At 38.3% G+C, this 12,320-nt stretch overlaps 1 long non-coding RNA gene across 4 annotated transcripts in view; it reads right to left on the bottom strand.

Annotated features, from left to right (window-relative positions):
• Positions 1–424: 424 nt before the first annotated feature.
• Positions 425–12,320, bottom strand: part of LOC101141243 (uncharacterized) — a 263,129-nt gene continuing 251,233 nt past the window's right edge. For 2 of the 4 annotated variants that reach the window (XR_010133013.1, XR_010133011.1), the window contains exon 7: positions 426–3,011. This is a non-coding gene — a long non-coding RNA (uncharacterized lncRNA). Of the gene's footprint in view, positions 3,012–12,320 lie in introns of all 4 variants that reach the window. The other 2 variants (XR_010133010.1, XR_010133008.1) reach the window with 2 other exon arrangements.

Below are 12,320 nucleotides of genomic sequence, written 5' to 3'. Positions count from 1 at the left end.
CCATCCTTTTGCCTTGCCTTTCTGTTCTCTGTGGGTCAAGTTGTTTCCTTGATTAGTCCCAATACAAGTACCTGGATGTTTCAGTTGAAGGTGCTGTATTTACTCCACCCTCTCATTCCTCTCTGTGAGAGCCACATACCATAGCTGCTTGTAGTCAGCCATCTTGGCCACTGAGGGACAAGTTTCTAGAATTTTTTAAAACACATTTTGAAACACACACACACACTTCTGTTTGCTACACTGATGACTTGGGTATCAGTTTTTCTGTTTGGTTGAATATGGTGCTTTTTTATGATATGGATTTCCCCAAATGCTTGCTTCTTCTTGACTGACTATTGGATGTTTTGACCTAACCCTCATTATTCCTTTACAGCACAATGCTGCAGTTCATTTCACAGCTGAGAAAACCAGGAGCCAGACAGAATAAGGGACAGCCAAATTTATTGAGGTATTTAGTGCTAAAACAGTTAATAAATCCCATGTATCTGCTGATTCCTTGCCTAGTGCCTTTTCTAAAATGTAGCATGTTATTAATGGGAAGTCTTAGAAAATGTGTTAGCTTATTTTTAAATCTGTCCTCTTTTAACATATCATATCCTATTTCTAGTCACATTTCTTTAGCTGAAAGACTTTGACATGCCTTGCGTCCTTGGCAGAAAACTCAGAAAAGCCCACTTATTCTTGTATTTTATTTGGAATAACTTCTAAAAGAATCCAGTACCTGGACATGTTCAACAAATAAAAAGCTAGAACATTATAAAACTTTAGAAAAAAATCAAACCCAATTTCTTACTTTGTCAATTCAACAGGCAATGTGTGTGTGCTTACTACATATTCGTAAATGCTGAGATGTGTTAAAAGTACATTTATACAAAACATCTAGGAAAATGAAGCCAAAACAGACTAATTCACTGGAAAAACCTCATGGGCCTACTCAACAGTGATATCAGGACTAGAGCTCATGTTTCCTGACTCAAAGTCCAATGTTCAACATCCATTTGATTTACAAGGGTGCTGTTCTGCACAGCCTATAAAATGTAGGCTGGCCCAGCCTACTCACAGTGTGTGCTCAACTGCATTCATTATCTTCCTTTGTAGTTTATAGCAAAAAGACAGTGCTAGTCATGAAATGTATAATGCACTTGTACCTTTTAAAGCTGAAGACGTTTATTTAGTTTGCTTTCAAATTTGTAATCACAAAATAAATAGCAACATATTGAGGCAATGAGCTAGCTCCAGTGGCCTTGACTGATTTGCAACTCTCTCTCTTCCTCTTATAGAAAAAAGTTCTGTGTTCCTGAAACTAGCATTTGTATGCAAGTTCAGTAAATCATACTGTCAACATTTTGTGACCATTCTTACTGAATTATATTGAATGCTTGACATTGTTTTGTAATCATGAACATACAGAAGTGTTCTAACTGGGCTGTTTAAGGATATGATTATCCCAGATTAAATGGGTAGAACACCTTTAATGCATTACTAGACATCTTGATCTCCTGATCAGAAACAGTATTTATTGATAGTGCATCTTCATTAGCATAGAGATATGAATAAATATAATTGAAAAGGGATTGGATTTGCCGTCAGACACCTTGGGTTTGAAAGAACCTTAGCCTTCTCAAAGTCTTGGCTTACATATCTTAAAAATGGGGAAATGATATCCATTTCCTCTGAGTTTGTTAAGATTTAATTGAAATGATGCATGTGAAATTATCCTGACACATATAAGGAGTTTAACAAAGCTTAGTTTTGTTTCCAGTTTGCTTAATGTTTGCTATTTTCAAAACCATTTTTTCCTAATAATGTAATGACTAGCTTTGACAGCAGTGACAAAGCCATACACAGCTCATGCATGCTCTTTCCCTGAAGACCAGCTTTCTCCATTAGCATCTGAACATGGCAAATCCAAATCTCTCCTAAAATCTTCTAAGTGATTTCAAAAGCCCTGTGTGCATTAGTCTGGATCACTTGAGTATATATTGCACACTTAATTAAACCTGTTATTTCTGGAAACAAAAGCAAAACATTTAGGAAGAAATGGCTGAGAGAAACCATTGCTTTTCCAATAATGTGACATGTGAATAATTTAAGAAATCGTTTAAAGCCATGCTTTATTTCAACTGGTTTCTGAATCCCTTCATTTTCAGACTGTGCTTTTATTTTCTTCATCTACCATTTCTTTGTGCCACTTCTCTTTGAAGTTATCTGTTATCCTTAAAAAAGGAACTGGATGGGAATTAACTTGCTTCTGACTATATCCATTTATCCACTTGAAGATCACTGTGGCAAACTATGAAAAATGTACTAGTTTTGAAAAATGAAAAAGCTCCCAGGATCGAAAAGGTGCTTATCCTCTCACAGGAATCTATTTGTTCTGTTATTTTGCTTTCCTTGGCAGCTAGGGCTAGATTCTTCAAAGGGAGATGCAGATTCTATTTTTCTTTATCTTTCCTACCATGAAAATAATGCCTTGCTTCTGCATTGACAAGGTTTTGCATCAAAAGTCCTTTCCTATTTGCACTGCAAATAAAAATCACAACCCCATTGTAAATTGCTTTAACACCTTTTCAACAATCCAAACCTTATGAGGAAAGATATGCTGGCTATTGTGTGTACATTATAAATGCTGCACAAAGGTGTGTTTATAAGGAGGTTGTGTGTTTGATCTTCCATTCCTCAGTCCTTCCCTAGGTGTTATCAGCATGTAGAAAATGGAATCTATCTAATCTATTCTGACTGAATTAAATACACCAGATGTATTTCACTTTGAATTTCAATTGGTCCAGAACCTTTGTCTTAGCCATAGAAAGTCAGTAACTTAGCTGTTTTCTTTCCTCTTGTGTTACTTTCTTCATGGTCCAAGACTTTGGACAAATATCATGCCAAATGCAGCTGCTCTTGGAACTCACGGCTTTCCAAACCTCAGAAGACACAAGTCAGTTTTCCCCAGAATTCTCTCATGTCCCATTCCCACGATGACATAAATCCCATGGAATCCTTCTACCTGGCTTGAGATAGAGAAGAATGAGTAAATGAAACGATAACGCTAGAGCTTTCACATTAGATAGTCACGTAACAAGAGACAAAAAATGGTCTTTCATTATCTGAGAAGTCTCTTGTATCTAGGCACAGGGTCACAATATTGGATGTTGACCACCTCTTTAAAAGTCCTGTATAGATGGTTTATCTTTTCCGATTAGAATGTTGGTGTCTTATCATTTATCATCTATCAACATTGAGATCTAAAAGGAGACTAACAAAAGCCTCATTAATATCTTGTAAATCATGCATAACTTTGATAAAATAAAAAACTAAATTACAATAGATAAATGTTTAAAGAGTGAAAAACGAAGAATGATTGTAGACTTTGGTAGAAATTCCTATTGTGGCACAACTATGGGACTCTAGAAGATTTTTTCCTCTTGCTTTGATTAAAAGTGCAGTTTCGCATGAAATAGTGTGATATTTCATCTCTAGCTCCAAGGGAGGCTCTGTGGAGACTGTCGTTAACCAGTGTGGTCAGGCAAACCAGCAGCTTCCCTGATTAGTTCCTCCTGCTGTTCAGTATAGACAAAACTTCAATCACAGGATGTTCTGGAGAGCTTGAGTGTCCGTATTCCAACTGCGCTACCTAGAAAACTGTCAAGTGTCTGTAAATATTTTGCAGTTCCTTAGGAAAAAGTGTTAGCCTTCTAAAAAACAGCAGAGTGTGATCGTTCCTGCACCTAGCCCTGGTTCTTGGTGGACTTGGTTTGCTTGCTTATTCTTATCCTTCCATCTGTCTGCTTAATCCCCTATCTGTCTCTGCTTCTCTCTTTATGTGGTATATGCCAAAGAGTACTGTTCTTCTGACACATTATCTTCCTCCTAGAATCTGCAAAAAATCACTGATTATCCTTGATTGGCTCATTCATGACCTTAGAAGGGACTGGAAAGTCAGTCTCTGCACAGAAGAAATATGCCTGGATATGCAGCGGGGATGGAAACGGGATTCCCATATGTTATTCCTCAAAATTCTCAGAGTTGATCTTCCTAATTTAACATTCCTTTTTCTCACTCCCATTGCTAAGGTGAAAAAAGAAACTTAGTCATCATTACATTAATTCCAAGTGCTTTCTGATCATCTTGCCATTTTAACATGCTTTGTCCCATTTTCTCTCCCACATGGTGAGTTTGAGTCTTCTGAGAGAACTAACAACTTCAGAGCCTTGAAATGTGCATCCACCACACAAAACTATCTGTAAATACATTGTTTGTTTTGAACAAACCTTCTGTTCTTTTTCTATTTGATTAGTAAGAATAATCAAACATCTAAATAAAAATCATTGTCTGTTACCACTGGAGAGTGTCCAATCTAGTCACAGACAGCTTGGAAGGCTGGCAAAAGGCACCATGCATTGTGCTGGGGGACATCCAAGCCGGCATGGAGGGACCTGTGTGCCATCTGCCCTCACCACTTCTGCTCGGATCCCAGTCCTATCATTTTAATCTCATTAGAACAAGATTCTTGTAAAGCCAAGAGATGAGATTTAGCTGCAGCTCCCAATTTCACAAACTAAAGAAAGCCTCACAATGTGGAGACCAGCTTCTTGAAATAGCTTGAACGACCTCTCAGCTCTCAGGTACAAAGCTGTCTCTCAGTACTGCATATTCAATAAAGGGTGGAGTACCTTTTCTCTGTGATTTACTTTTCCACACCATGAGATTTGGGAGGAGTTGAAACCTTTCAGGTTATAACTGTATGTTCTCCATGCACGGTGCTGGAAGATGTTATGTGTTAATTGTTTGTTGCTTTAGAGCAAAGCAGGCCCACTGAGAAGCTGTCCCTTTAATATTTGTACAGCTGCATTTACCAGGAAGCAAAGTTCATGAGAAAAAAAAAAAAAAGCTGAAACCCTTTCTTCACAAAATAAAAACACATTATTGACACCCTATTTAATGACAACATTCAACTGTTTCTTTTCCATCTTTATTTCCCCTCTAAGGCCCAGCTTATTGGCTCATTATGTGCCTGGAACATGAAGGATGACAAGGAGATGGAATTCTGGCTCAGCAGTTTGAGAGCCCAGCCCCCAACTTGCTCAGCCCTCCCCCCTCCTCCTCTCTTGCTTTTCTCTTCTCTCTTCCCCCGCTCCCCCGCCTCCTGCTGCAGATCTCTTTCTGCTGCCTGGCAACCGCACCACAGGCAATGTCACACAGGATTGCTTATTACAGCTTCAGAAAAATAAACAGGAGGAGGAAAATTCTTGCTGTTACATTAGAACTGTTATGTACAATGTTCCAAAGCCAGGTAATTCCAAGAGTGATATTATAGTAGAATTTTGCACCATGGTGCCTAGGTCTTTCCTTGCATAGATAGAGAGAAGGGTGAAGGAAAAATGAAAGGAGAGTTTTTCGATGGCTTTTAGCCAGCAATGTATTTAATACATCCATTTGGTTGGCACAGACTTCGAATATAACTATTTCTGAGCTTTGAGGACTTGAGCAAGAAATGTTACAGTTGTTATTTGAAAAGTGCAATGTGAATATGAAAGAGTAAGGTTCTACTGCTTACCATTATTATCTTCACTCATAATTATCGTGTAGATGGTTTTCACTAGACTTAAGGGCATCACGTCTCATATCCGGTAAGGCAGACAAGACCTATCTTTCCTTTAGTATCATTTATTTTCTTACATGAGGGTCTTTTTCTTTCTTTAGACATTCCCTAAATTTATTGCTTCCAGCAGCTGACAATGATTGAGCACATTTTTGTGTCCCCTACTGGATAAAATGAGCACAAGAGATCTGGTGGCCCTTCCAGGGATCACACTATCACAGAGAAGATTAACAACTAAACAAATCACTAAAATAAACTCTGCTAATGCATAAAATGGAAAAATCTTTTTCCATTTTCTACTCAGGATTCTATGCCTCTCTGCAACAGGAATGGTTCTATATCAGGATTTCCTTTTGTGTCCCATCTGTTTAGCCAGGCAGTGGAAGGAAGCAGGTTTCTTCCTAATTCAGTTTCCTGAGTGTGATATCCAGAGAGCATAAATACTATTTGAAGTGTATCCCTCCAGAAATCTAAACTTATCTTTAACCTGATTGTAAAATACTTCCGAGTTCCAGATCCCTATCCTTGTTGACCTGAGTCGTTGAAAACAGACTGGCCTATTTACTAGGGCAAGTTAACTACAAATCATAACCAAGACTCCATCCTTGACCTCTTCTTGCACATGAGTCAGCTTTAAAGGCATGGGTCTCCAGTGCAAAATCACGGTATGTGAGAATGTAGGGAGTCCTAGGCATAATGGGTGATTGATGTACGTACCCTGACAGGGCAGGGCAGGGCAGGGCAGGGGTGGTGCCAGGGTGTCTAACAGGACTAATTATCGGCAAACAGTAGGTGTTCAAGGTATGGATGAGAGAAGTCAGTGTAGAATCATTTGGTATGACATTGGAATCAGTGACTGTCACCAAGGAAAATTATTGTAAAGAACTACACAAAAGTCTCAGATAACCAAGGTTCTCTGCCCAGAGTTCTGGTTAAGGCTCAATTTTTAGAGTGGAATAAAAAAGAAAGAAGTAATCAGATACCCAGGCAGGCAGACTGGGCCAAACACAGATGGGCTAGATGGGAGGGCCTCAGCCTGACGCCCCTTTCACCAGCCAGGCCAGAATATTCACCTTCAGGACCAAGAAGCACAATCTCACTATCTCTGGCCATGAATGCCCCTGCTCACTCCTAGAATTCAATAGTTTGGAGACTAGATGAGACTTCTGGAAGGCACCCCTTGCTTGTGGTGTACAGGGCATACCAGGCAGATGTTAGAGAGGAGAAGCAAGGCAGGACTACTAGCACTGAGGTCAGGAAGCTCATCCAGGGCACAGGTTTTCATCAGACCCAGATCTGAATCTCAGTTCTGATACTTCATGATTATATGAACTTGGGAAAATTACTCAAGCTCTCAGAACCTCAGTGTTTTCATCTATAGGCTTTCAATGAATGTCAGTAATAACTGTTTGATTAAAATTACTATTATACTTTAAAGGACCAAAAACCAATTGCATGAAATCTTTATAATATGAAAGCAAAAATAGGACGCAATTAAATTGTTCTATCTACATTTATGGGATTGAAACATGATGATAAGTAGAATTAATAACATTAAATGGCATGCTTTCAAGAATTGAAATTGCAGAATATATGTCAAACTCAAAGAATTTTCTTTCTCTATGCCTTCCTTTACCCCAAGCTTGCCTCCCATATCACAATATGTGCACCTGCTGCAACTATTAAGGACTTTGTCTTACAGGCTAAAATTCTTAGGCCAATAATCACACTACGTGACCTGGTAATTGAAAGTTGTGTGGAGGGCTTGTTAACCATCATAGAAAGCTTTGCTGTATACTGTTATGGTACATTTTTCATACACCTCTGGGAGGTGAAAAACTCTGTGTGTTCCCTCTGTGACCAGCCAGGCAAGTTTAACCTGTCTGTAAACTTTCAAACAGGCAGTTTGCGAAGAATTCCAATTCCATTTAGGGAAATCTCTACTTTCATTCTAAGCCTCATTCATCCCCCTCTTATTGTCTTCCTGGGCTTCTGGCCTGCTGGACTCTGTCTCTGCTTTCTTGCCTATGCTTTCCACTTGGTTCCAACAATAGAATGTGTTAGGAAGATTCCACTTTCAATTTAAACTCATCCCTACCTTCTCCATGATTGACAGATTATCTCACATGACTGAGCTGTGGTCTTCAGGAACTTAGCATCAGACACCTAAGCACCTAAATCTGATTTTCCATTGGTGGTAAATCAGGCAGGCATGTATCTATTTTTCTCAAAGTTATGAAAGAAATTACAAAACCCCATAGCCCAGTATTTTTCAGAGGAGTTGAAGGAGCAGCTGCATCAAAGTCACCTAGGGGCTTATTAACAAATCAGTATTTAGAACCCAATCCCGGATTTACTAGCCAGCTCCCCCAGGCAATTGTTATAAACATTAAAGTTTGGAGCTCATTGCCATAATCTCTTGAAGATTTGGACCAAAAAAAACCCTTAAAAGTGAATAAGTGACAATATAAATCCAGTTTTTCAGTAACAGTTTTTGTTTTGTTTTGTTTTAATCCCATCTAGCCAGACTCTTAGGGAGGGTTTCTGTGTAAGAATATAGATCTATCCTTTTTAAAGTTAGCAGACCATTGACATAAAAACAGAATAAAGCAAAACAAAGAGATTCATGAAGGGTAACAAACAAGACACATAATATATTAAATTATCCTATTTACTAAGGACTCCTAACCAGTCATCCATTCAACAAATACTATTAAGCGGCTATTTTATGTCCTAGGTGCTGAAGGCATTGGACCTTAGTCTAAACAAAACAAAGTCAGCCTTCTCACTGAGGTTCCATTCTGGTAGGGGAGGCAGGCAATGGATAACTTAAAAAATAAGTATTTTCAGGTAGTAATAAGTGCCTTGAAAAAGAGTGAAGCAGCACTGGAGATAAGGCAGGAAAAGCTGTTTTGGAGGGAGAAAGGGATGGGGAAAATCCTCTGAAAGATGTGAAAGAGGATCCATATGGAGATAAGAGGAAAGAGTATTCCAGGCAAAGAAAGCAAAGAGTGACAGGCCATGAGGCCAAGACTGCACTGGTGTGTTTTAAGAAAAGCAGGTAGGCCAGGGTGGCTGCATTGAAGAGCAAGGGCAAATGGTGGGAGATCAGGGCATGGAAGGGTGCAGGGCTTTGTAGGTTACAGTAAGGAGGTCATATTTTACTTAACTCATAATGAGAAGATACTGCAGTTTTGAACAGGGAAGTTACATTACCACATGTACATTTTAAAAAAGTCACTCTGTTGTGCAAAGTATAGACTATAGAGGAGAAAAACTGGAAGCTGGAAACCATCCTGGAGTTATCTCAGTAGTCAATAGAAAATAAAAATGGTAGTGTGGGTGAGAGTCATATCAGTGTAGAGGAGGACAACTTCAGGATATATTTTGGAAGTAGAACTGGCAAGACTTGTGTATGGAAAATGAAGGAAATAGAGAAATCAAGGATACCCCATATGATTTTGGCCTGGCCAACTGATTGAATAGTAGCACATTTTATTAAAATGGGGAGTCTAGAGGAAGAGCATATTTGGAGAACATATGGAATTCTCGTATCATGATAAGTTTGTAAAACCTCACAGATATCAGAGTCAAGATGTTAAATGTGGAGTTGGGTATAATAATCTGCAGCTTGGAGCTGTAAACTGGACATAAAAACTTGAGAATCATCAGTGTTTAGATATCTAATGCCAAAGAAATGGAGAAGCTCTCCCAGGCAGTGAATATCCACAGAGAAGAGAAGGTGGAGAATGGAATCCTAAACTACCCTAATATTGATGTTTGGAGGACAGAGGAGTAGGAGCCAGTTGAGGAGGCTGAAAAAGAACAGCCAGTGAGGTAGTAGGAAAACGAGTGTGGCATCCTGGAAGCCAAGTGAATGTTTTGGGCATAGGACCATGTCCTGCTGTATAGTGACAGAGATGGTTATTCAGTAGCATGAAAGAAGGTTCATAGCCAAGAGTAATAATAAGTATTTGGGTGTTAGTTACTCTCACTTACTTTGTATTTTAATAAATGAAGGACATGAGAAAGGTCCAAGTGAACTCTCCCAAAGGACCTCCAAAATGGAGAAAGCAACACTGAAAACACCCTGACAAGCAGTGACGTAGAATGCCATTTTCCCTAAGGAACAGAGACATGAGCAAAAGATAGTGAAGGTTTTTTTTAGACTTCTTCCAACAGTAAATCAACATCATTAAACAGCTTATTGAAAAGGGCAAAATAAAATATGCTGATTAGACTTGCTATATCTTCTTGGCATTTGGGAGAGGAAAGGTTAAGGTTGAGTAAGTGGTAACTGAGAGGTAATATTCTTAGGTTTCCAGTAGGTCACACAGCAATTTAAGCCACATGAAAAGGAGAAGGTGGGAGGGCAAAGGCATATTTCAGGTTGTGGTGGATTGTGTTTTTCTATGTGCTCACTAGCTCAGAGACTTTACAGAAATAATGACACCCTGACTAGACAGGAAAGGAAATTGCTGCCCCTGTTTAGTATTTATTGAGTGCCCAAAATGAGAGGCATTTAGGACACTTACATATTGGGTGGCTAGAACGTTGTGGGACTGATTCCACATTTCATTACTTTGTGTGCAAACCTGGTATGATCTCTTTTCCACAGGTTTAGTTTATAAGGCATCTAGAAATACAGATCTCATACACAGTGTTTTTAAATCTATAAGAACAAGTCTTTCTCTCTCACACATAGTACTGAACCTTTTCATGATTAATTTTGACTTTTTGTCGACATATAATTTAGTTCTTTTTTTTTTTTTTTAATGTGTTAGCAGATTTGAAGTTAATCCCACAAAGGAGACCAACTGCGAGCCAGATATTTTTCTGGGGGCTATTTTTAAAATCTGTCTACTCAGATTTTTAGGAAGGATTTTCTCTCTAAGAGGGTGGACATATCTATTTTATGTGAACAGGCCACTAATTTACAGACTCAATAGAAATATCACTTCATGGGAAATGAAATCACAAAAATAAAAGATAATCTCCACTGCCAGGTTGAAAGAACAAACCAAACTAAACTCTGATGCTGTAATAGGATCAGATGTTTAGTAAAGTTGATCTCTTCCTTTCCCTGATTTATCCTCTGAATAATTCAGGATACTTTGCAGGAATATGGCTGCACTGGATTAATCTGCATTCTATGAAGTTACAGAAAACATGTGATTATTCTCACTAACAGAAGGGAACAAAAGCATAGGCAATCCAAAATGGTGGCAAACTCCCTGAATCATGTCCATTTGGCTTTGAGATGTGTTTTCTATTTAAGCTTAATATGGATGCATCTGATTTTTCTGGGAATTTACTTCAAAGAGAATAATGAAATGACACAGTGAAAACTTGGCTCCCTTTGAGCTGGGAAAGGCTCCAGTTTTCCATCCTAATCCTGTTCATTCAGGAAACAGACATGACCTTGCTGAAAGTTCTCTCTGAACAGAAAAACTGTACACTAATTCTTTGGATTTCAAAGGGCTTCCTCACAGAAATCTAAGTTCCCTTAAGGCCACAGCAATAAGTAAGCAGAATGCTAGACAGTGCTTCAGCTGGGAAGGTCGAGCATGCAGACAGAAATGAACCTGGCTGCTAGGTGAGGCAGAGGAAGGAATGCAAGGGAGTAAATAAGCTCTCCTCGAGCACCCACCCAGCTTTGTCATGCAAAGCAGTGTAGTATATGTGATAAGCCCTCCAGTTTATCTACAGATTGTTTCTCTTAATAACTTTGAAATCTTTAAATACTTAATTTGGCTAGCCTCTTACTCTGAAAAATAATACACCATGATTTTGTTGTGAAAAATGAGCTAATACTCAGTGCTCAGCTCCATATAAGGTGCAAAATCAATGATCAAAATCATGAGCTATAATTAGAGTCTATGGACTGAACTTAAAATTGCCTCTCACATGGCAATGTATTGTTTTTCCAATATATTTAGTTAGAATTGTGCTTAGTAAAATGCACTGTCACTTGAAAACATAACTAAATTCATGTATTCAGCAAGGAAATGTTAAACAACTACCGTGTACTAGGTATGTTTATTGACTCAAAGATTTATTGTTGCCATATGTTTTCACAATCAAGTGGTCCTAAATAGAAAAACTACCATAATATGAAAACCCACATAATTTATGACACTACAGGTTGTCTTGAATAATAGTTATATGTAATGCAAGAAATATGATTGAATCATAGATGAGGGTGGAAAAAGAAACTATAAAATTCAATTTTGAGACAAATGGGGACATTTGAATATGACTTAGATAAGAGAAGCTATCAGGTAAATATTGTTGTTTTATTTGTGATAGAGGTATTATGGTTATGTCAGAGAATATCATCATTCTTAGGAGATTCATGCCAAAATATTTAAGAGTAGTAAGATATCTGCAAATTACTTTCAACTGGGTCATAAAAAATGAAAAGAATATGGAAAAATGTTAAGTTTATAACCTAAGTTAGTAGTATAAAACTGAGTATTCCACTGTTCTTTTATCTATTTCTATATACAAAGATTTTCTTAGTAAAATTGGGAAAAAGGAAAGACAAAAACATGGCCCACATACACATACACTTTTTAAAATTCTAAATGAAAAGGCTGGGAGTGGAGGCTCATGCCCATAATCCCAGCACTTTGGGAAGCTGAGGCTAGTGCATAGCTTGAGCTCAGGAGTTTGAGACCAGCCTGGCCAATGTGGTGAAACTCTGTCTTTATGCAAA

This window comes from Gorilla gorilla, chromosome 2 (assembly GCF_029281585.2).
Source record: "Gorilla gorilla gorilla isolate KB3781 chromosome 2, NHGRI_mGorGor1-v2.1_pri, whole genome shotgun sequence".
NCBI lineage: Eukaryota > Metazoa > Chordata > Mammalia > Primates > Hominidae > Gorilla > Gorilla gorilla.
The sequence above is the reverse complement of the archived record's forward strand: the minus strand, read 5'-3'. Positions and strand labels throughout refer to the sequence as shown.